We start from the raw sequence: 24414 nt of genomic DNA, 5'->3' as shown, positions 1-24414 counted from the left end.
TGAATTCAAAGCCCGCATCTCAAAACATACAAATTGAAAATTAGTTGTGACAGCTGTTTCAAGTTTCCCTCTGGGATTTGAACAGTTCAGCATTTACCATCTGCTGTGTCATAACAAAAGGAAAATGAAAAGGAAGGAGGAAGAAAAAATGCATGTATATAGTGTCTTTCTACCTCAGGACATCCCAAAGCACTTTACATCCAATCAAGTACTTTTGAATAATCACTGATATGGTGTAGTAACATGGGAGCCAATTTATGCATCGCAAAGCCCAACAAACATCAATATGATAATAACAAAAAACTAAAAAACTAAAAACAATATGATAATGATTGATTTATGTGTTGCTTGAAAATTAACTATTGGCCAGGACATTGGAAGATCTTTACATTGACTAGTGCTTTAGGATCTTTTACGCCCACCTGAGAGAGTGGTTGAGGTCTCTGTTTAAGGGCTCATCCAAAAAACACTACATTGCAGAAGTCCCTCAATAATGCAGTGCAGTGGCAACCTATATTACATGCTTAGGTTCCTGGAGTGGGACCTGAACCCATAGTCTCCTGACTTGGAGGCAAGAGTGCTACCCCTAAGCCAAATCCGACTCCTTAGGAATTGAGTCACTAAAAAAATACGGCAAGAGGCAGTGGGCAGCTAACCTAGTCATGGGTGCAAAATGGCGTCACTTCAGGAAAACCAGAAGTTGGGAGAGCAACTGAGAAAGGCAAAATGCGTGGTGGGAAATTGGCATTCTGAGCCATGGGCAGCAAATGATCAATTGGCAGGCAGCCAGAACCTCAAACTTGGGGAAAAGCGAGTGAACTAGTGAAAAGAAAAAAAATCAGAAAGCAACATTTATTTGCATAATTATACATCTATTTAAATATGGTTGCCAACCACCACAGGGAGGCTTGAATCGAAGTTTGGATGTGGACAGACAGGGAAGAACTTGGTAAAACCTTCTCTTTTGTGCTCCTGGCACATATTGTGAAATTGTGCCCTCTAAGCCTGTGTTTGTCCATTAAAGAAGTACAGAAGCCAAATTTTCATCCCATGCTTATGTAGGCAGTATAGACCAATGAGGAGTGAAGATTTTACAGAGATTGCAAAAGTGATTGACCAATAGTGTGAGAAGATACTATTGACACAACCGTGACTCAAAATTATGATCTAGGAAAATAAATGTGAAATGGACAAAATGTACCTGCTGTACACAAAGCTTTTAATGTATAACATGAATGAAGAACTTACACTTATATAATGCCTTTCATTCCCAATGAGATTCACAGCCAATGAATCGCCTTTGATTATATAGCCACTGTTGTTATATGGGCAAATGTAGCAGCTAAATTGCTCATATCAAGGTCACAACAAACAACAATGAGATAAATTACCAGATAATCCATTTTGATACTTTTTGAGGGATAGATATTGGCCAAGACACCTCCCCTGCTCCTCAAATAATGTGATGGGCATTTTTCCTTCTACCTGAACTGGTAGAAAGGGGTTTCATTTAACGTCAGATATGAAAGAGAACAACTCTGCCATTTCACTGCTTCTGCAGTGCTCAACTGAAGTAACAGCGTAGATCACATGCTTAAATCCTAGCGTGAGATTTGAACCTATGACCATCAGTCAGGAGTGAAAGCACAACTTTCAAGTCAAACTTACAGACCTAAGATAAAACTGTATCAATTTGGCTTGGATTTAAGATTAAAATGATAAGATCTTAAGAAATATGGGGAGTAGGCAATTTGGCTTCTTGAGCCTGCTCTGCCATTCAATAAGATCATGGCTGATCTGATTGTGGCCTCCACTTCAATTTCCTACCTGTCCCCCATGACCCTTGGCTCTCTTGTCAGTCAAAAATCCATCTCACTCAGTCTTGAATACATTCAATGACCCAGCCTCCACTGCTTTCTGTGGAAGATAATTCGAAAGAATAATGACACTCTGCGAGAAGAAATTCTTCTTCATCTCTGTCTTAAGTGGGAGACCCCTTCTCTTTAAACTGTGCCCCCTAGTTCTAGATTCCCCCAAATAAGAAACATCCTCTCAGCATCCATCCTATCAAGCCCCTTCAGAATCTTATGTTTCAACAAGATCACCTCTCATTCTTCTAAACTCCAATGAGTATAGGCCCAACCTGCTCAACCTCTCCTCATAAGACTAACCTTCCATCCTAGGAATTATACCAGGGATGAGGGACTTTAGTACCTCCCCGCAACATAAATAGAAAAGCAAGGATTGTTCTTGGAGCAGAGACGGTGGGGAATTGTTCAACATGATAAAGACATTTGATTGAATAAATAATGTTGAACTGTTTTCACTGGTGTGAGGGTTGGTAACCAGAGGACCCAATTTAAAATAATTGGCAAAAGAACCAGAACGGAGATGAGATTTGAAATCCACTTCCTGAAATGGTGATGGGAAAAGATTCAATAGTAATGTTCAGAAGGGAATTGGGTATATACTGGAAAATTAAAATATTTGCAGAGCTATGGGTAAGGAGCAAGGATGTGCGGCTTATTGGACAGCTCTTTCCAAGAGCTAGTACAAGCATGATGGACCGAATTACTTCCTTCTGTGCTGCTAATCTTCTGTAAACTACAGGCCATGAGGACATACCATTGGCTCTTGGTGGAATTAGGGAAGACAGTGACATGGTGGTAATGTCACTGGGCTAGTAATCCAGAAACCTGGGCTAATGTTCTGGGGATACAGGTTCAAATCATGGCCATTGGTGGAATTTAAATTCAATTAATTAATTCATTCTGGAATTGAAAGCTAGGTTCAGTAATGGTGACCATGAAACTGTCATCAATTGTCATTAAAAACCCATCTTGCTCTCAAATACTCTTTGGGGAAGGAAATCTGCCACCCTTACCTGGTTTGGCTTACCTATGACTTCAGACCCACAGCAGTGTGGCTGACTTTTGGGGGGTCAAGAGGTATAGAGGATAGACAGGAGCTGAGGCCACACTCAGATCCGCCATGGGTCTTGTCAGGAGTAGACTCGAGGGGTTGAATGGCTTCCTCCTAATTCATATGGCAGGGCAATTAGGGATGGGCAACACATGCTGGCCTCAACAGTGACCAGCCCACGTCCCAGAAAAGAATAACATTTTAAAAACTCTTGCTCTGTTGATCTACATAACTCGGAGAGTAATTACTTGAATGTGAATAGGTGTCTTGAGGAAATAAGGCTCTAATCATCAGCAACCTCTAATATGTTTGAGCATATATCTATGTATATACACACACAAATGAATCTTTTTTGGAATAAATGAATGTTTGTCATTGATGGGTTTTATTGCACAGAGCTGCTTTGTTTGGGAAGGCTGGGCGATATTTGCGTGCTCTGCTGGATATAAGACACTCTTATACTTAAAGCATTGGAGGGGCAGATCCCAGAAAAGGGGGGAGGAGTTGGGGGATGATAAGGGGGGGGGTGGGGGGTTGGGGGGTGGGGGGTTGGGGGGAGGGAGACACAATTGAGGGGAAAAAAAAGTGCCGGGTTGCCGAGGCAGCCATCATCCTAGCGTCATAGTTTCTCGAAGCACTGATCAAATCAATCAGGATAGAGGGAAAAGGGACACGGCGGCACACACATCACCCGTCATCATCCTTACGGGGCACAGGTAAGGGCTGGGAATCCCTAGCAGGCTCGGGTAGCACCTGATACAGGGATGGGGAGAGAGAGAGAGGAGGAGGAGGTGATAATGCTGCTCAATTCTGCCTGTCTGGATTCTGCTCTTTCGGGTCACCGGTCTGGAGGATGTAAATTTCATCACCCTCTCCTTGTAATATCACTGAAGGTCAAAGGGACAGCGTCAATGCAGTGAGAGAGAGACCTGGGGTTCGGCGGGAGGCGGTGCTCTCTCTGTGAGCTTTAGCAAATATATTTGATCCCCGGGAGAAGTTGCCTGACGCTACTTGCCGACGGGACAGCATTTACACCCCCCACCCCCCCAGTTGTCAGTGATATAGCACCAATGGTTCGGTCTATGTTCGGACAAAGGGACCTTGACTTGAAACTATCTTATTCTGCTCCGGTTTAATTCTTAAGTGTGGGGTGATGTGCACAGTGTTTATTCCATTGGGTCGGCTGTGAGAGAGTTCAGGTTTTATAATATGTATAACAAGGAAAAGCCCTCACCCCCCCTCCTCCTTCCTTGTCATGTGATACATTTGAACATGCTACATTTTTATTCCCAGCCGATGTATATATATATATATGTGTGTGTGTGTGTGTGTGTTGGGGGGTGTGTTTGGGAATGAATGGACGGGGTGGAGCCTTACTGTATACAAGTGTCTATTATTGCTGGCTGACTTCTCCCAGCTAGAGCGTCAGAGTGGGAAGGGCCGGAGCCCAGAGATCTGGTTCGTTGGTCCTGGATGAGATCATGTGGCTCTATTTCCCCCCCTCGTCTGGTGTTCCATCCTCTCAGCTCACAGACACAAACCTGTTCAGATGCTTCGCTGTTTTCTCATGGGGGAGGGAGGGAGGGAGATATTTGCGGAGCTTTACAAAACTATTTTGTGGAATATAAACAGAGCAGTCAGCAGTGTAAAAAAAACGCATCTCCTCTAGAAAGGATAACTTGCGTATGGTGTCTTATTATAAATGAGCTGTCCCCTAGTGTCATTTTAATCCCACTTTTGATTGTTAATTCTATCCCTTGCGTTCTCCCTCTGACCCAGTTGCTTTATCAATGATGACATTGTTGTCCTTTTCTCATCTTTCTTTGCTTGCTAATTGCAATACAACGGAACTGCTGTGTGCCTGTTTAAACCACTTCGGTTTAACAGTTTTGACACATGGTATTTTTAGACGCTGGAACACCATTTCCCTGGAACACTATTTTTACACGAATGATTGAAAGAGTTTGTAGCTCAGCTATTTTGATATAAAGTTTATTTTACTTAAAAACTTTCTTTTCCCGAACATAATTCTGCTCCATGCAAAATATTTGATCAAATTGTGCCTATTAACAGTAGCGAGCAAAAAAAGTTTGCTTGCTGGCTGGTGTTTGATTTTTCTGTGTGTCTCTTTGATTTGCACTTATCCAGAGTAAAATTTTTCAGATCATTAAATAAAAGGGTTGTGTCTGTGTTTTTTTCTTAAATCCTATAATGATGCTTTAAATCAGGTAGGTTGGAAGGCTATAAAAACAAAAAAACTGCAGATGCTGGAAATCCAAAACAAAAATAGAAACAGAAATACCTGGAAAAACTCAGCAGGTCTGGCAGCATCGGCGGAGAAGAGCACAGTTGACGTTTCGAGTCCTCATGACCCTTCAACAGAACTGGTCATGAGGACTTGAAAAGTCAACTGTGCTCTTCTCCGCCGATGCTGCCAGACCTGCTGAGTTTTTCCAGGTATTTCTGTTTCTGTTTAGGTTGGAAAGCTACTTGCTCTGATCCCCACTAAGTGCGACCGTGATTTGGGTGGTGTTTAGTAGAATGCACTGTTCTGTGGGCAGGGTGAGCCCACTAGTTGTTAATTTAATTTAGGAATGTTTGCTGTCAATAACATAGCTGACAAAAATACAGCTGTTTAGAACATTAGCAGAGAATAATACAAACAATGTTCAGGGGATTCAGGGGAAATAGTGGCGTTTTGATAATGTCACTGGACTAGTGATCCAGAGGCCCGGGCTAACAGTATGGGGACATAGGTTAAAATCCCACCACGGCGTTTGGAAATTGGGGAATAATCTGGAATTGAAAGCTAATCTCCTGAATGGTGACCATTGGTTGCTGTTTCAAAAAAAAGCCCCAGTTTGGTTCACTAATGTCCCTTAAGGAAGGGAATCTGCTGTCATTACCTGGTCTGGCCTACATGTGACTCCAGATCCACAGCAACGTGGTTGACTCTCAACTGCCCTCTGAAATGGCCAAGCAAGCCACTCGGTTCAAGGCAATTAGGGATGGGCAGCAAATGCTGGCCTTGCCAGTGATGCCCACATCCCTTGAAAGAATAAATACAAAGCCCTATCTGTAAGTAATAAAGTAAGGACTTGCATTTATATAGCAACTTTCACAATCACCGAAAATCCCAAAGCACTTTTTAGCCTGTGTTTTGAAGCGTAGTTCCTGTTGCAATGTAGGAGACAAGGCAGCAAATTTATGCACAGCAAGGTCCCACAAATAGCAATGTGATAATGACCAAATAATATGTTACAGTAAAGTTGATTGAAGGATCCATATTGGTTAAGTAGGTATTAATCAGCTGAAGGCAGGGCCATCAGTAGTGGGGTGGAGGACATGAGGGATGAAAAAGTGATCAGAGTTGGAAGAACGCAGAGTCCTCAGAGGGATGTAGGGCTGGATGAGGTTACTGAGATAGAGAGGGGTGGACAGATTGGAGTAGGAGGATGAGAATATTAAAATCAATATGTTGGTGGATCTAAAGTATTGTTACTAGCTGTTGTGGAACAGTGCATTTTCCCAACGGACATCATGCATGTTTAAGCACAAGGGAAAGTTTGAGTTGAGGAGCAGATTATGTACGTCATAATTATCCCCTCTACGGTTTGAATCATGTGGGTTTTTTGTGGGGGTTGCCTTGGTTGCCAAGGCACTGGTCATGGAAAGAGTTCCTCTTGATATTTCAGTTACAGTTTCTGTCTGTGGAGGCCCAAGGCTAAATTGTGGAGGCAGAAAATGAAAACTTGAAATCCATATAATGAAAGACCATGTTTATATAGCCACAGACCACTACCATCTAGAAGGACAAGGGCAGCAGACACTTGGGAACACCACCACCTGGAAGCTCCCCTCCAAGTCACTCACCACCCTGACCTGGAAATATATCGCCGTTCCTTCACTGTCACTGGGTCAAAATCCTGGAACTCCCTCCCTAACAGCACTGTGGATGTACCTACACCACAGGGATTGCAGCGGTTCAAGAAGGCAGCTCACCACCACCTTCAAGGGCAATTAGGGATGGGCAGTAAATTCTGGCCTAGCCAGTGCTGCTCACATCCCGCAAATGAATATTAAATAAAAAGTAACTTCTAGAGACTAGATTAGAAAACAGACATATACAATATCTTCACAGTTATAAAGTTTACAAAGTACTTACTGCAAGGAAACAGCCTTTTTGGTCCAATGGTTCTTGCCAATGTTTGTGCTCCAGACAAGCCTCCTCCCACCCCACTTCACCTAACCCCATCAATATATCCTTCCTGCATATTGAGGTTCCCCTTGAATGCTTCTATGCCATTTGTTTCAACTACTCACTGTGGCAGAGAAATCCTCATTCTAAGCACTGTGTAAAGTAGTTTCTCTTGAATTCCTGGTTGTATCAATCATTGACCATCTTTTATTTATACCCTCTAGTTCTTGCCTCGCTTACAAGTGCAACCATTTTCTCCAAGACAAATCAATCAGACCCTTTCATAACCTTAAAGATCTCTTTCTGGACACCCCTTAATACCCTCTTTTCTGGAGGGAAGAACCCCTGCTTCAATCTCCCCCGATAGGTATGGTCTCTTTATTCTTCCCATCAAAATGTATAACCTCTCACTTATTTATAAGGAAGTTCATTTGCCAATTACACGTCCATTCTATAATATTTTTAATGTCTTCTCCTATTTTGGTCACAGTCGTCCTCTGTATTTTGATATCGTCTGCAAATTTTGAAACTGTACTTCCAATTCCTGAGCCCAAATCATTTATGTAAATGGTGAACAGTGGGCCCTAGCACTGATCCTTGTGGAGCATCGCTCCCCACCAATTGTCAAACTTAGTAAATCATTGCTTTGATGTTTTGGCGCCAGCTTGCTATCCATTCTCCTACTTGCCTCCTGACTCCATGTGTTCAGGCCTTAATCATTAATCTACTATGCAGTACCTTATCAAAGGCTTTTTGGAAAGCCAATTATACTGTTTACTCTATACACCTCTTTGTCACTTCTTCAAAGTATTCAATAAGGTTGAATTTGGAACCGAGAGCGATTACTCTAATTTGTTTGAAGATTTTCATTGTAAGAGTAAGATGATTTTACAGTTATGTGGTAACATGAGCTCTGGAAAGAGCAGTTGTGACCTTGAAAGAGTTCCCTAGAAGAACTGTAGACCTCAACATTCCAAGCAGCATACTCTGCCTGTCATCTTAAGAAATGGCTGGAACAGGTGAAAGAGGTAGTTATATATAGTGGAGGCTGAGGAAATGGGCAGGATCTTACTGCTGATTGGTTAGGCTCTTATGTTTGTAATAGGTTAGTGCATGTTAACATTCTTGCTGCTGATTGGTCAACTGTATAGAATGGGTGGCAATGTGTTTCTTGGGTAACAGTAGCCAGCTGTCGCTGATAAGAAGGCTGCTGTCTTATTTTCAGTGTCTCGATTTCCTCCCACCACCAACGTTGAAGTAATTGATCTATATCTCGCTGACCACATTATCTGTCTACCAGTTCTCTTTTTATATATGTAAGTACATGCATCTTTCAATGTGTATGGATGCAATCAATCTGAACCAGGGGTTTTATCCTCTCTAAGTTTGATTAATTTATCAATTATCTCCCTCCTTTCTACTTAAAATTTATTTTTACCTTTTTTGATGGCTTGTTCTAATGTAATGTCCACCATGTCCATTTCCTTTGTAAATCCTGAGGTAAAATAATGACTTAATATTTCTGCCATTTTGCTGTCATTATTTATGAGTTTGTTGTGTCCTCCTCAGTGGTTCTAGCCCTATCCTGATTTTTCTTTTGTTATTTATGCGTCTGTGGAATATTTCCTGGGAGTCAGAGGAGACCTGCAGAGCTGAAGAGCACCTATAAATAAAGCCCGGGGTTTGGAGTGCGAACTACCTTCCAGGGAGTTGGAGTGGACCTACCTTCCAGGGAGTTGGAGTGGACCTTTGGGAGGCAGTCGGGAGCTGAGGAGTGCCTATAAATAAAGCCCAGGGATTCGAGTGCAGCCTACCTTCCAAGGAGTCCGAGCAGACCAACGGGAGGCAGTCAGGAGCTGAGGAGCACCTTTGAATAAAGCCCAGGGATTCGAATGTGGCCTACCTTCCTAAGAGTAGGAGCAGACCTGCAGGAGACAGTCGGGAGCTGAGGAACACACCATTTCGGCTGCTGTGAGCTGGAAGCCAAACTGCAGACACTGTGCAACATCAGGGAGGGGGAGAAATACTGGGGCACTTTTTTTCAAGAAGACGGTCACACCTCTTAGAATGGGGTCATCTGTTTTGGTCAGCAGCGAGGGATAGGAGGATGTGACTGAGTGATGCAGGTAAAGGGACTGAGCAGATAGTAGAGGAGGAGCCTCAGACTTTCAATTGTCAAACATTGCTTGAGGTGCTCACAACCTGTGTGGACAAAAGTGAGGTCTGCAAGGTGGATGAGCAGGCTGGCCATGGCACCAAGGTACAGGAAGCCATTCAAGTCAGGGGAGAAAACAGGAAGGTAGTCAAAGTAGGGAACAGTATATTGAAGGGGATTGACACTGTTCTCTGCAAAGATCGAGAGTCCAGATAGCTTTGTTGCCTGCCCGGTGCCAGTGTTTGTGAAATCTGCTCAGGGCTGGAGAGGAACTTGAAGTGGGAGGGGGAGGATCCAATTGTCATGGTCCATGTAGGCACAACGACATAGGCAGAGCAAGGAAAGAGGTTCTGCATAATCAGAATGAGGAGCTAGGCGGCAAATTAGGAAGCAGAACTCTGGATTATTACCTGAGGCACTTCAACATTGGCGGCAGAAGAAAATCAAGACACTGAAAATAAGACAGCGGCCTTCTCATCAGTGACAGCTAGCTACTGATACTTAAGAAATACATTGCCATCCATTCTGTACAGTTGACCAATCAGCAGCAAGAATGTTAACATATACTAATGTTGACATGTGCAAATTGGCAAAGGGCAAATAAGATTAGAGAGATTAATGCATGGCTCAAAAGCTGGTGTGGGTGAAATGGGTTCTGGTTCATCGGCACTGGCGCTAGTATTGGGGAAAGTGGGGGCTGTACCGTTGGGACAGTATACACCTGAACCGTGCTGGGACATGTGTTCTTGCAAATCACATAACTAGGGAAATAGAAAGGGTTTTAAACTAAATAGTGGGGGGAAGGGATAAAATGTGGGAAGATGTGGTATATCAAAGAGAAGAGACAAGGTAAGAGAGGAAGTTATTAACATGGGAAACGATGAACGGGTCATGACAGGAAGGGAAAGAGAGTACAAGTCTAAGAGTAAACCAACAGATAAGGCTTGAGGTTACAAAAATAATAAAAGGACACAACTTAAGGCTCTGTATCTGAATGCACGTAGCATTCGAAACAAAACAGATGAACACATAGATTGTACCTATTTATCTCTCGTTGTCACTGTTTTAAAATAAGGTGTCGCCCATTTAGGACAGAGGTGAGGATATTTTTTTTCTCTGAGGGTTGTGAAACTTTGGAATTCTCTTACTCAAAAGGTAGTTGAGGCAGAGTTCTTGAATATCTTTAAGGCAGAGGAAGGTAGATTCCAGATAAGCAAGGGGGTGAAACACTAACAGGGTTAGGCAGGAATATGAAGTTGAGATTAAAATCAGATCAGCCATGATCTTATTAAATAGCAGAGCAGGCTCAAGGGATCAAGTAGCCTACTCCTACTCCTAATTTGTATGTTCATATGTACTTTACTATTTCTTTTAATATTCCTTAACAGAATTAGCATTGCTGTCAAAAAAGTTCAGCTATCAACCTAGTCAGATTTCTGCTTCATTCCTTCCAGGTATTACTGAGTCTTGAGGTGTGAATCTCCATTGGGAGATTCACACTACACTCAGTCTAGTGATTAAATCTAAGATGCTCCCAGACGCTTTTCCTGAAGTCATTAAATCACGCTCTATCAGGTTCCTTTAGTGCAGAACATCATGTTCAATTGTTCACACACCTGCTGTGAAGTTACTAAAGAAAGGCTCTGCACTCCAATAAGACTTAATAGCAAACAAAATGGAAGTCTTCTCCTTAGGATCCCCTTCTGTCCCTTGAATATTGTGTCCATGGATTCCTGTATACATTCATTAATTTCTACCATGTTATGCAAGTTTGTGGTTTGTTGCATTGCTTAAATCAGATGTAAGACTGTAAAGATATTTATGAATAAGAAAATGCCAAAATGTGAATGGAGTTCTTTATTCCTAGATTGAGCCACCTGCCGACCCTTTCACTATATCTCTCAATGTCTTCCCTTGGTGAAAGTGATGCAGATGAATATTTCCCTATTATTTAAGTGTTGCATTCTACATTTTTGATTCATTGATCACTAGTCAGAAATCAAGTTTAAGTTAGCTGATGTCACAATCTAATCATGAGTCCCTTTGGTTAAGGAATGCTCTATAGTTTACTATTTGCCACCAGAACTAGTTGGATCTAATAAAACACTATCAGGCCGGTCTTGTCTGCCAAAACTGCGCACTATTCCAGGAACGTATGGGAAGGAATGATAAACTCTGGCATACTTCCTCCACTGCAAACCATCTTCTTAAATCCCTCTCCCCTGTCTCGTCTACTCTCACCTCCATCAACAAGTGGGAGGATCTCGTGGACTTTGTTAATAAGATTGAAACTACCTGAGCAGCTGCCTCTACCGCGTCTCTCCCTTCCCCTAACACACCGGCCCAAACTTTTTCTGAAGCATCTTTTGCCTTAGTCCTGAACTTGCATCTTTCTCTAGTGTCTCTCCTATCTCCCCTCAAGCCCTCTCTGAGCTCATCTTGTCCACAAGACCCTCATCCTGCCCCCTCCTTCGTATTCCCAATAAACTGCTGACCTCCTGACTCCCCTTCCTGGCTCCTATATGATCTTTTGATGATTTTCTCTCTTCAGGTACTGTCTTCCGCTCCTTCAAGTCTGCCACCATTTCAGCTCTTCTCAAAAAAACGAACCATTGACCCCACCATCCTTGCGATACTGAACATGTTGTCACCTCCCCAGACATGTCTATCTTTTCCTGAACTCCATGTTTGAATTCCTCCAATCAGATTTCCTCCCTGCCACTGTAGCAAACTGTCTCTTATCAAAGTCACAAATGACATCCTATGTGGCTATGACAAATGTAAACCAACCCTCTTCACCCTTCTTGATCTGTCAATAAGAACATAAGAAATAGGAACAGAAGTAGACGATTCAGCCCCTCGAGCCTGCTCCACCATTCAATAAGATCATGGCTGATCATCTTGCGTTTTGATTTCCACATTCCCTTCTAACCCTGATAACCTTTGATTCCCTAGCCTAACAAGAATCTATCTAACTCTGCCTTAAAAATATTCAGTGACCCTGCCTCCTCCATGTTCTGAGGCAGAGAATCCCAAAGTCGCGCAGCCCTCTGAGAGAAAACATTTCTCCTCATCTCTGTCAGCAGCCCGTGTCATGGTTGACCACACTATCTTTTTCCACTACTTCTCCATATCCATCTGGAAGGGGGCTGCATTCACTTGGTTCCATTCTTACCTACCTAAACACAACTAAGAGAATCACCTGCAATGGCATCGCTCCTCACTCCCACACCCATTGCTTTTGACCCCAAGGATCTATCCTTGGCCCCCTCCTATTTCGCATCTACATGCTGCCCCTTGGTGACATCATCTGAAAGCAGTATCAAGTTTCCAGATGTATGCTGATGACACCCAGTTCTACCTCACCACCACCTCTTTTGACTCTTTCACTGTCTCTAAATCATCAGATGGCTTGTGTGACATCCAGTACTGAACAAGCAGAAATTTTCTCCAATTAATAATTAAGAAGAGCTGTCTTCAGTCCTGACTACAAACTCTGTTCCCTAGCACAGACACCATCCCTCTCCATGCAACTGTCTGAGGCTGAACCGGACTGTTCGCAATCCTGAGATGAGCTACCAACCACATATTCACGCCATCAATAAGACTGCCTATTTCCACCTTGATAACGCCACCCCACTCCTGAGTTGCTGACCTGCTGAAACTTTCATTCATGTCTTTGTTAGCTCGAGACTTGACTATTCCAACACGCTCCTGGTTGGCCTCCCATGTTTTGCCCTCTGTAAATTTGAGGTCATCCAAAACTCTGCTGCCCATGTCCTAACTCACATCAAGTCCCCTTCACCCATCACCCTTATGCTCACTGACCTAATTTGGCTCCGTGTTTCTCAACACATGGATCTTAAAATTTTCAGCCTTGTTTTCAAATGCATCCACAGTCTCACCCCTCCCTATCTTCATAATCTCATCCAGCTTTAAAACCCTCAAAGGTGTGTGTTCCTCCAATTCTAGCCTCTTTAGCATCCATGATTTTAATTGTTTTTTCAGTTGCCAAAGCCCTAAGTTTTTTCTCCCTTCTCTTAACCTCTCCACCTCTCTATCTCTCTTTCCTCCTTTTGATCAATTTGCTCTACTATCACCCCATGTAGCTCGGTGTCAAATTTTGCTTTACAACTCTCCTGTGAAACATCTTGAAACATTTTATTACGTTAAAAGCACAATATAAATGCAAGCTGCTTTGTTATACCCATGGTAGATGATTCAAAATCAGTTCAGCAAGTTTGATATAGATTGCCAAACAGCATCGTTTGACTGGCTAAGCATATTCATAGTAAAGGTTCTAATTGCAGCATAGATATGTTTTACAGGTGATGTGCTTTGTAAACATACAGCACAAGTGATTTGTGTTAAGTGGGACTAAATTGAATTATAAATGTCTAAAATATTTTACATTGCAAAACAGTAAGTGATTCAATTGTGTTTTTAAAGGCTCTTATCAACTGCTGTACGCTTGATTAAACAGAAGCATTGTTTGCAAATAAGTAGAATAGGAATGTTACAACTAGGCTGATACTAAACAAACACAGTTTACAGTTTACAGTTGGTAGATTAGGCATTTCAGCCTCTTCCTGTACCACTGAACTGATTTCTTCCTGCCTCAACTCTATTTTTTCTCTGTCCTTATCCCACCCACATCCATGACTCTTCTGATCCCCTCTGTCACTTTAACAGTTTCCTGGCCCTCACCATTTCCTTTTCATCATTGGTGTTCGATCTCTCTACACTTCCATCCTCCACTAAGATGGTATCGGGGTTCTCCCTTGCCATTTCAACACTCCACCCTGCTCTCATGCCCACATGTCCGTCCTTGGCCTGCTGCATTGTCCCAGTGAAGCTCAACGCAGACTGGAGGAACAGCACCTCATCTTCCGACTAGGCACTTTACAGTCTTCCGGACTGAATATTGAGTTCAACAATTTTAGATCATGAATTCTCTCCTCCATTCCCACCCCCTTTCCGATCCCCCCCTTTTTTTTCCAATATTTTATATAGATTTTTCTTTTCCCACCTATTTCCATTATTTTTAAATGTATTTCCATCCATTGTTTTATCTCTACCTTTTAGCCTATTTTGATTCCTTCCCTTCACCTCACTAGGGCTATCTGTACCTTGCTCGTCCTGCTTTCTACCCTTAATTAGCACATTCCTTAGATAATATCAGCACCTTCAACATATCTTTGTCCTTTTGTCTGTGACATCTTTTGATTATCTCCACCTATCACTGGCCCTCTATCCAGCTCTACCTGTCCCACCTTCCTCCCCTCCCCCTTAAACCAGCTTACATTTCACCTCTTTTCTATTTTTACTTAGTTCTGTTGAAGAGTCATACGGACTCGAAATGTTAACTGTGTTCCTCTCCGCAGATGCTGCCAGACCTGCTGAGTTTTTCCAGGTATTTTTATTTTTGTTTTGGATTTCCAGCATCTGCAGTTTTTTGCTTTTATCAGTGTTCTCCCGCTGCTTCCTTGATCAAAGGCCCAAGCAAACACCATCCTCTCCCACCTGACTGAACTTGATCTCACATTGAACAATTCTCCTTTAACTCTACTCACTTCCTCCAAATGAAAGGTGTTGCTATGGATACCCGCATGGGGCCCAGCTATGCCTGCCTTTTTGAGGGATATGTGGACCATTCTTTGTTCCAGTCCTACTCAGGTCCCCTTCCTCACTCTTTTGTTTAGGTACATTCATGCTGTTTCCTGCTCCCACCCTGAACTGGAAAATTTTATTGACTTTGTTCCGAATTTCCACCTTTTTCTAGCCTCCCTGTGGTATATCTCTGACTCTTCCATTTCCTTCCTGGACTTCTCTGTCTCCAATTATGGGTATAGGTTATTAACCAATTCTTCTGAGATGGTCCTTCTGTCAATGGACTCTAGATGTGGTACTTGCTTACTAGGCAGACTATAGTCCTACTCTGGTATCTGCTTAACACTTGCTTAATAGTACTCCATCTAAACAGGTTACAGAGTGGGCACGTTGCTCTCTCTCTCTCTCTTTCTCTCTCTCTCTCTCTCAAATCTAACGCATCACTGACTGATGTCAGTGCTACATCATCATCTATGCCATGCATAGCATATCCCATCTGTTAATCGTTTATACTACACCAATTTTCAATATAAGTCTTTGACCCCCACAGCTACATTGATTACAGTTTTTTACACCCTAATTCCTGTAGGGATTCCATTCCATTCTTTCAGATTCTCCATCTCCATCACATCTGCTCTGATGATGCAACCTTCCATACTAGCGCATCCAATATATCTTCCTTTTACCTCAGTCAAGGACTCCCCCATGTGATTGACAGGGCCCTGTGTTTGTTCTGTTTCACGTGCTTCTGTTCTCATCCTGCCCTCCCAGCGTCATGATAGTGTTCCCTTTGCCCTCACTCTCTACCCACCAATGGAGCACCCTCCGCCATTTCTGTCACCTCCAACATGACACCATCACCAAGCACATCTTCTACTGCTCTCCTATCTCAGCATTCCAAAGGGACTGTTCGCTGCTCCACTCTTCAGACATCCCTCTCTTCCCTACATCACCTTTCTATGGAAGTGCAGGAGATGCAGTACCTGCCCTTTTACCAAATGCCTTCTAAATGTCCTAGGTTCCAAATACTCCTTCCAGGTACACCTCAATTTACCTGTACTTCTTTCAATTTAGTATATTGTATTCACAGCTCACAATGTGATCTACTCCATGTTTTTTTGCAGAACATCCCATTCAGCTTGCAAGCATGATCCCAAGCATGGTCAATTCAAATCCACCTTTCTGTCCTTGGTATGCTACAGTGTTCCAGTAAAGCTCAACCCAAGCTTGAGGAACAGCATCTAATCTTTCGACTGGAAACTTTACAGCCTTCCAATCTCAACACTGAGTTCAATCATTTTTATATCGTAACCACAGCCTCCATGTTTTTGTTTGTCTGTGATGGTTTGGTTTCTTCTCTTCTTCAGTTATTTTCCCTCTTTTTTTGCTTTCGGACAACAGCTATTCAGGATCCTGCCATTCACACCTCCTCTACACTTGCCTTTTATATCTTTACCTGTCCCATCATCACTCCATTTGACCTTTCGTCAATAAATGACAAAAGGTTTCATCTTGCTTGCCCTCGACCCTATCACATACCTTCCCTTTTGTTGTTTCTTTTTCCACCCTCCCTCCTTTCATTTGCACAAAACCTACTACATTTATCCAGTTCTGATGAAACGTCACTGACCTGAAACGTTAACTCTGTTTCTCTCTCCTCAGATGCTGCCCAACCTGCTGACTCTTTCCATCATTTTCTGTTTCTATTTTAGGTTTCCAATGTCTGCAGTATTTTGCTTTAGTCAACATGGTTCTATGTTGTTTTACACACAATTGCCGAGGAACGGGTGCTGGAATGGTTATTGGCCGTCACACAATTGTAAAACCTTGGTATAGTCTCCAAAGCACTGGCTACATTTTTCATCCTGTAAATACTGTATAGAATTCTATAAAGGAAAAAGTTGAATTTATATTAGCAAGTTCAGGATGTCCCAAAGGACTTCACAGCCAATGAAGTACCTTTGCAGTGCAGTCACTACTGTAATGTAGGAAAATGCGATGATTAGTTTTCACACAGCAAGACACCATTAAAAACAGTGAAATAAATGACCTGATGATCTGGTCATGTTTTTTTGTTATGCTTTTGTTGCCCATCCCTAATTGCCTTTTTACTGAATGGCTTGTAAGGCCATTTCAGAGTGAACCACATTGCTGTGAGTCTGGAGTTACATGTCGACCAGACAAGGCACGGACGGCAAATTTTCTTCCCTTAAAGTACATTAGTGAACCAGATGAATTTTTACAACAGTTGATGATAATTGTTATGGTCATGGACTAACTTTATATAATTTAATTCTATGGTGCGATTAGAACCTATGTCCCAGTGCATTAGTTGGACCTTTAGGTTACTAGTGCAGTGATATTACCTCTCTGTCACCATCTCCCTATGCATTTTGAAGGATGCATATTGGCCAGAACACAGGTGCAAGCCCCTTTAAATAATGCCCTCGGACCTTTTATGTGCACCTTACAGATTAGACAAGAATGCTGGTTTAAGGTTTTGCCTGAAAGACTGCTCCTCAGTACAGCACTGAAGTGTTAACCTGGATTGTGTGCTCAAGTCTCTAGGCCTGAATCTGTGACCTTTGACCTTGGAGACAAGAGTGTTATTATTGAGCCAAGGCCAACAGCTGATAGAGTAAATGTACTGATCCCACACTTGTAGTGGTACACTACGTATGGAGTGTAGGTTATGCAATCAGTGTTTCTGAAAGGCGTTCCCTTCAAATATATCTAGCTTACTGGCGGCACAGAATTGGTGAATTTACCCTTCTGTATTTACTATGGTGCAAGCTTTGATATGTGAGTTTACAGGAAGATTGTGGACAAGTTATTTGTTAATGGATGGGGAGTATCAGAGTTAAGATAAATCCTTTTGGCACATATTCCAGCAGGGACACTGGCTAACCTCCCTTCGTCTGAGGCCAGTTTTAATGCCAACACTACTGACCTAGCACAGAATATAACTTGAGGTCAGAACCATCTGGGTCTGGAGGACACAGTATCACACTGAATACATTTACGCATGGAATAAATGGGGAAGTGCTTTCCTCTAACATTGGGCAGTGATATTTTTTACATTATATGAACTTGGATCCTATCAACATCCTTTAGCCCCACTTTTGATATACTCCCCCTTTCTATTATGAGGGTTCCAGTTAACAGAACCAAAACCATGTTAAGAAAAAGAAGAGAGATTTACATTTATACGAACCTTATATGACCTCAGGACATGCCAAAGTACCTTACAGCTAACAAAGTCCTTTTAAAGTGTAGGCATCATTGCAATGTAGCAATTGTGGCAGAAAATAAGTGCACAGGAAGATCCAACAAACAGCAACATGATAAAGACCAGATAACCTATTATAGTGATGTTGGTCGAGGGGGGAATATTGGATATCAGGGAGAACTTCACTGCTGTTCTTCAAATAGTGCCGTGGGATCTTAAACATTCACCTGAGAGGCATCCCATCCAATAGGCACCTCAAAAGGTGCAGCACTCCCTCAGTGCTTAAGTCTCTGGAGTGAGACTTGAACCAGCAATTAACTGGTTGCTGGTCAACATCACCAGAATTAGTGGAAGATACACTTAAGGTTCTGGCTAAAGTTATAAACATTATAATCCATATCTAATTAGTAATAAATGCTGGTGCTCTTTAACTTCTGAAAAAAACATTATGACTCACTAATGGCTTCACCTTTGAGAATGTTACTCCTTAAAGGGTCTGTCGCAATACTTTATTGGTGGAAAACTATGTATGGCAGATCGGGAATCTATCTTGGTCTGATTCTTAAAAGGCTGTGGGCTGAAAATTCTGGGTGTAAGTATGATGCAATTGTTTCCAGGGGTCTCTACTTCTGATCCCGCTGAAGTGTCTATGTTCAGCTTGAGGTCATACCATTGTTTGGATTTGATTGGCACAGCACCTGCAGCACTCTGGGTGCCTTTTGAGCACTCACAGAGACTGGAAGCTTTGAAAATCCAGGATTAGGTGTCCATGTAGAGTGGCTGTTGGATGACCCCGACTATAAATACAGGCAACGAGCTTCACAGCTCCCTGACAGGAGGGCCAATCCAGGCAATTACACACGTGATTCCTGCGGTGGTACAGGTCACAATCTTGACCTGGCTGCTGCAGTGGCCTCATTTATGGCATTGATAGTCATTTGGTAGCAGGGAGGCCAGGATCAAGAAATTGCTGGAATGGAAATTATCCCTCAATTTTATTCCTTACAACACAGTGGCCAATTGTTTAGGCCAGATGGGCCAACATAAAGGGGAATCCCAAAGTTTTTTACAGGCACGTAAATAGTAAAAGGGTGATAAAAGGAGGGGTAGTACTGATTAGGGACCAAAAAGAGGATTTACACATGGAGGCAGGGGGCATGCTGGAGGTATTAAATGAATACTTCACCAAGGAAGCAGATGCTACCCAGGCCATGGTGACAGAGGAGGAAACTCTGCCACTAGAAGGGTTCAAAATTGATAAGGAGGAAGTGTTGGACAAACTGTTGGTACTTAAAGTTGACAAGGCACCGGGGCATGATATGATGCATCCAAGGATATTGAAGGAAGTGAGAGTGGAAATTGCAGGAGCACTGGCCATAATCTTTCAGTCTTCCCTAGACTCAGGGGAGGTGCCAGAGAACTGGAGAATTGCAAGCATTACACCCTTGTTCCAAAAAGATTATAAGGATAAGCCCAGCAATTACAAACCAGTCAGTGTAACTTCAGTGGTGGGGAAGCTGCCAGAAAGAATTATTTGGGATAGAATTAGTAGTCACATGGAAAATTATAGGTTAATTAGGGAGAACCAGCATGGACTTCTAAAGGGGAAATCGTATTTAACTAACTTGCTGGAGTTTTTTGAAGAGGTAATGGAAAGGGTTGATGAGGGTAATGCTGTTGATGTGGTGTACGCCTTTCAAAAGACATTCGTTGCAGTACCACACAACAGACGTGAGAAAATTTATAGCTCATGGAATGAAAGGGACAGTAGCAACGTGGATACAAAATTGGCTGAGTAATAGGAAACAGAGAGTAATGGTCAATGGATATTTTTTGGGCTGGAGGGAGGTTTGTAGTGCAGTTCCCCAGGGGTCAGCATTGGGACCCTTGCTTTTCCTGATATATATTAATGATCTAGATCTTGGTGTGCAGGGGCCAATTCCAAAGTTTGTGGATGATACAAGAGTTGGAAGTATTGTAATTTGTGAAGAGGATAGTGTAGAACTTCAAAAGGACATAGACAAGTTGATGGAGTGGGCAGATAGGTGGCAAATGAAGTTCAATGCAGAGAAATGCGAAATGTTTCATTTTGTTAGGAAGAGCATTGAGAGACTATAACATACAGGTGTGCAGGAACAGAGGGACCTGAGTGTATATGTGCATAGATCATTTAAGTTGGCAGGACAGGTGGAGAGAGCAGTTAATAGAGCATATCGTATCCTGGGCTTTATTAATAGGGGCATAGAATACATGAGCAAGGAGGCTATGCTGAGCTTATATAAGATACTAGTTAGAACTCAGCTGGAGTATTGTGTACAGTTCTGGGTGCCACACCATAGGAAGGGAAGACAGTGCAGAAGAGGTTTACAAGAATGGTTCCAGGGATGAGAAACTTCAGCTACTAAGATAGATTGGAGAGGATGGGGCTGCTCTCCTTGCCGAGGAGATTTGATAGAGGTGTTCAAAATCATGAAGGGGCTGGATAGAGTAGATAGGTAGAAACTGTTCCTGCACGTGAAAGGATCGAGACTGAGAGGGCACAGATTTAAAGTGATTTGCGAAAGAAGCAAATCTTTTCCACACACTGTTGGATCGTATGGATCCACGTTGCGCGCTTATTGTGAATGGTGACCGAGTTGGTACTGTTGATAGAGTTGATCAACAGACACTTCTTAGGTAGAAACTCTTACTTTATTTACAAAGGTACTCAGCAGCAATTAAACATATGCTTACCCTTCAAATTCTGTCTCTACACTACTAACTACTGAGTTAGCCCGTGCTACTCTACTGTTGGATACTAAGATCATGTGATCTTCCTTTATAATATTCTCCTTAAAGGTATATTACACATCGGATAAAACCATTATTACCACGTCCCTCCCCCTTTACTCAGAAATACATTTTATATTTACAATTACAATTTCCTCAAAATAGCAAAATATTTACACTGATAATTAATTTACAAATTCAGTCTTTCTGACCCGGTCATGAATACTGGTGGAATCATTTCTTGCTGCATTGTTTCTCTCTTCCTTAGATGATCACATGTCTCTGTATGACTGGGCCTTCCACCTCCACGTGGTAAGGTAGAGGTCCAGTCACTGCAATTATTTCACCCGGTAACCACTTTGGTCCTCCTCCAAAGTTCTTCGCATTCACTGTTTCTCCCATGGTAAATTTCCTCTCGTGACTATACCATTCGTGTCTAGTTTTCTGACTTCCACCTTCACCTGATAAATTAGGTATAATTAAGCTCAATCTCATCCTGAGACGGCATTTCATCAATAACTCCGCAGGTGTGACACCTGTTGTTGTGTGAGTGGTGGCCCTATAATGGAAAAGAAAACATGCCAGTTTGGTTGCTAAGGAATCTCCAGCTAGCTTCTTCATGCCTGCCTTGAATGTTTGAACCGCCCTTTCGGCTGGTCCGTTTGAGGAAGGGTGGTACGTTGAAGTTTTTACAAGAGTGATTCCATTGAGGCTGATAAACCGTTGAAACTCAGCACTTGTAAATGTTGTGCCATTATCAGAAATGATTCCTTCTGGTAGTCCGTTAATGGCAAGACTTTAAGGTAATTTCTCAATTGTAGCAGAAGATGTTGGTGACTTCACCTCATATATGTCCATCCATTTTGAGTGGGCATCAACATTGTTCCCATGAAATGTCCAATGTAGTCAATGTGTAACCGCACCCATGGTCTTCCTGGCTATTCCCAAGGGTGTAATGGAGCTATTGAAGGTAACTTTTGCAGTTGCTGACATTGCACACAATTCTTTACTAAATTTTCTATTTCACCATCCATCCCAGGCCACCATAGGTAGCTCCGAACTATGGTCTTCATTCGGGATATTCCTGGATGTGCACTATGTAGTTCAGTTGGCAATGGCTCTCTTCCCTTTGGAGGTACTATCGCTCGTGCTCCCAACAATAAGATGCCATCTTGGCTGGTTATTTCATGTCGTCTGTTGAAGTACGGTTCCATTTCGTCAGACACAGGGTCTTGTGACCAATCACGAAGCACTTGTTCTCGTACTTGAGATGGGACTGGGTCCTTACTTGTCCAGTGTCTGATCTGTCAAGCACATACCAGCGAGGAATCTAAGAAATTTACCAATGAAGCAAGTTGCTATGGAACTGGGACTTCCTCGTCATTTTCTTGAAAGGGCAAATGACTAAATGCTTTGGCCTTTGCGATTTGACTGCCAGGCCTATGTACGAAAGCGTATTTGTATGCTGCCAGGAATAAAGCCCATTGTTGTGTTCTTGCCAAGGCTAAGCATGGGAGAGCCTGGTCCTCGCTGAATAATCCTAGCGATGGCTTTTGGCCTGAAATGATAGTAAAATAGTGGCCGTGTACAAACCAGTGAAATCTCTTGACCCCAAAGATGATTAACAGGTCGTCTTTTTCTATCTACCAGTAACCCTTTTCCGCCGTGGTGAGCATTCTTGATACGCATCTTATAGACCATTCTGTGCCATTGTCCATCCAATGGGAGAGCACTGCTCCCACTCCATAGGGGGTTGCATCATAAGTCAACGCCAATTCTTTTCTCTGGTAATAACGTAATAATAGGTTGGACGAGTGCAGCAATTGCTTGATCTTTATGAAAGCTTCTTCCTGGCGTGCCTCCCAAGACCAACGTTGGCTCTTTTTGAGTAGATAATGTAAGGGTGCCAGTTCTATAGACAAATTGGATGAGAACCACCCATAATAATTGATCATTCCTAGGAATGATTTGAGTTCTGAGGTGTTCTTTGATACAGGTGCCTCTCTTATGGTTCTCACTTTCTCCTCAACCGGTTGGAGGCTACCCGGTGTGAATCTACCCGGCGACCCATGTAGATTACCTCCCTCACTTGGAACGAGCACTTTTATTTTTTTAAACGCACTCCAGCCTGCAAGAAATGTTTTAAGACTCCTTCTAAGTTTGCCAAATGCTCTTTTTCAATGAATTCTCTCACCAACACATCATCTAAATAGACTACAGTCTGGGGCAATCCCTGCAGTAAACTTTCCATTGTGGACGTGCAAGCTGAAGAGATGCTGAAAGACAAGTGTATTGGAACAACCCTTTGTGGGTCTTAATTGTGACAAATTCCCAGGAGGCAATATCTAACTCTAATTGTTGATAAACATGACTCATATCAAGCTTTGTGTAGGTGGTTTCAACTGCCAGCTTGGCATAAAGGCCTTCGATTTTTGATATGGGGTGTCTGTCTAGCTTATTTATTAACTGTTAATTTGTAGTCTCCACAAATGTGGATGCTTTGGCCAGGTTTAAGAATGGGGATTATGGGCACTGCCCATTCTGAGAACTGCATAGGTTGTATAATGCCCAGTTCTTCTAGTCTGTCCAGTTCATTGTCGACCTTTTCTCGCAGTGTGTAAGGTACTGGTCTCACCTTCATGAATTGGGGGGTTGCCTCTGGATCCACATGAATTTTTGCCTGCAGCCCCTGAATCTTCCCAAGTTCGTCCTTGAAGACTGTGGCGTGCTTTCGTAGTAGCTCTGGTAACTCACTTGCTCTTAACTGGAAAATTTCAGCCCATTCTAACTTAATCTCCTTTAGCCAGTTTCGCCCCAGAGGCTTGCTACCAGCATCAAGGATAGCTTTACCGATTGGTTTCCATAATGGACAGTTACGTTACTTATGCCTTTGACTTGGATGTCTTCACCCCTGTATGTTTTTAATTGGGCAGTTGTTTCTTCTAAATTTAATTGATGTTCCCCATTATTCAGACATCAGAAGGTGAATTCCCCAATTATTGTAGTGGAAGCTCCTGTGTCCACTTCCATTCCAACTGGTCTGCCATTCATTTTCACTGTTACATATATTGGTTCTGCCTTTCCGACCTTCACATTAAATAATGAACATATATCTGAATTTGTTGCTTCAGGCTCTTCTACACTGTAGATCCCACTGGGTTTTTTCTTTTATTTAAAAGTCTGCTTGACTCTTGCACTGTCTCATTATGTGTCCATTTCTATGATGAAAAAAATTCTGTTTTTTTTAAACTGCCAACCGTTAAAAGGCTGCTTGTTTCCACCTCTATTGAAATTGCTCCTTGTTTTCACTGCTAAGTCATTTTGTTTTTCATTTTCCTGCTAGCCTGTTTCCCGCCTCTCGGCAGAGTCTTGCATTTTCGCGCCCTTTTTGGCGGGGATTTCCTGCTCGGTGTGGAGGCTGGCGCCATCTTGCGCGCCCTGTATTGCTTTTGAATCTCTTACCACACTTTCCATTGCCAGTGCTATCTCCTAGCGCCTCCCTGAAATTCAAATTTGTTCCGGATAACAATC

The 24414-nt window shown here is 42.5% G+C and overlaps 1 protein-coding gene across 1 annotated transcript in view; it reads left to right on the top strand.

Moving 5' to 3' along the window:
• The first annotated feature begins 3538 nt into the window (after positions 1-3538).
• The window catches only part of LOC144696487 (monocarboxylate transporter 2-like), a 158260-nt gene continuing 137384 nt past the window's right edge, over positions 3539-24414 (top strand). Inside the window, exon 1 of the mRNA XM_078567839.1 lies at positions 3539-3638. The gene's annotated coding sequence lies outside the window, so the exon portion shown is untranslated. The remainder of the gene's footprint in view (positions 3639-24414) is intronic.

Source organism: Cetorhinus maximus, chromosome 22 (assembly GCF_964194155.1).
Source record: "Cetorhinus maximus chromosome 22, sCetMax3.hap1.1, whole genome shotgun sequence".
NCBI classification, from domain to species: domain Eukaryota; kingdom Metazoa; phylum Chordata; class Chondrichthyes; order Lamniformes; family Cetorhinidae; genus Cetorhinus; species Cetorhinus maximus.
The sequence above is the reverse complement of the archived record's forward strand: the minus strand, read 5'-3'. Positions and strand labels throughout refer to the sequence as shown.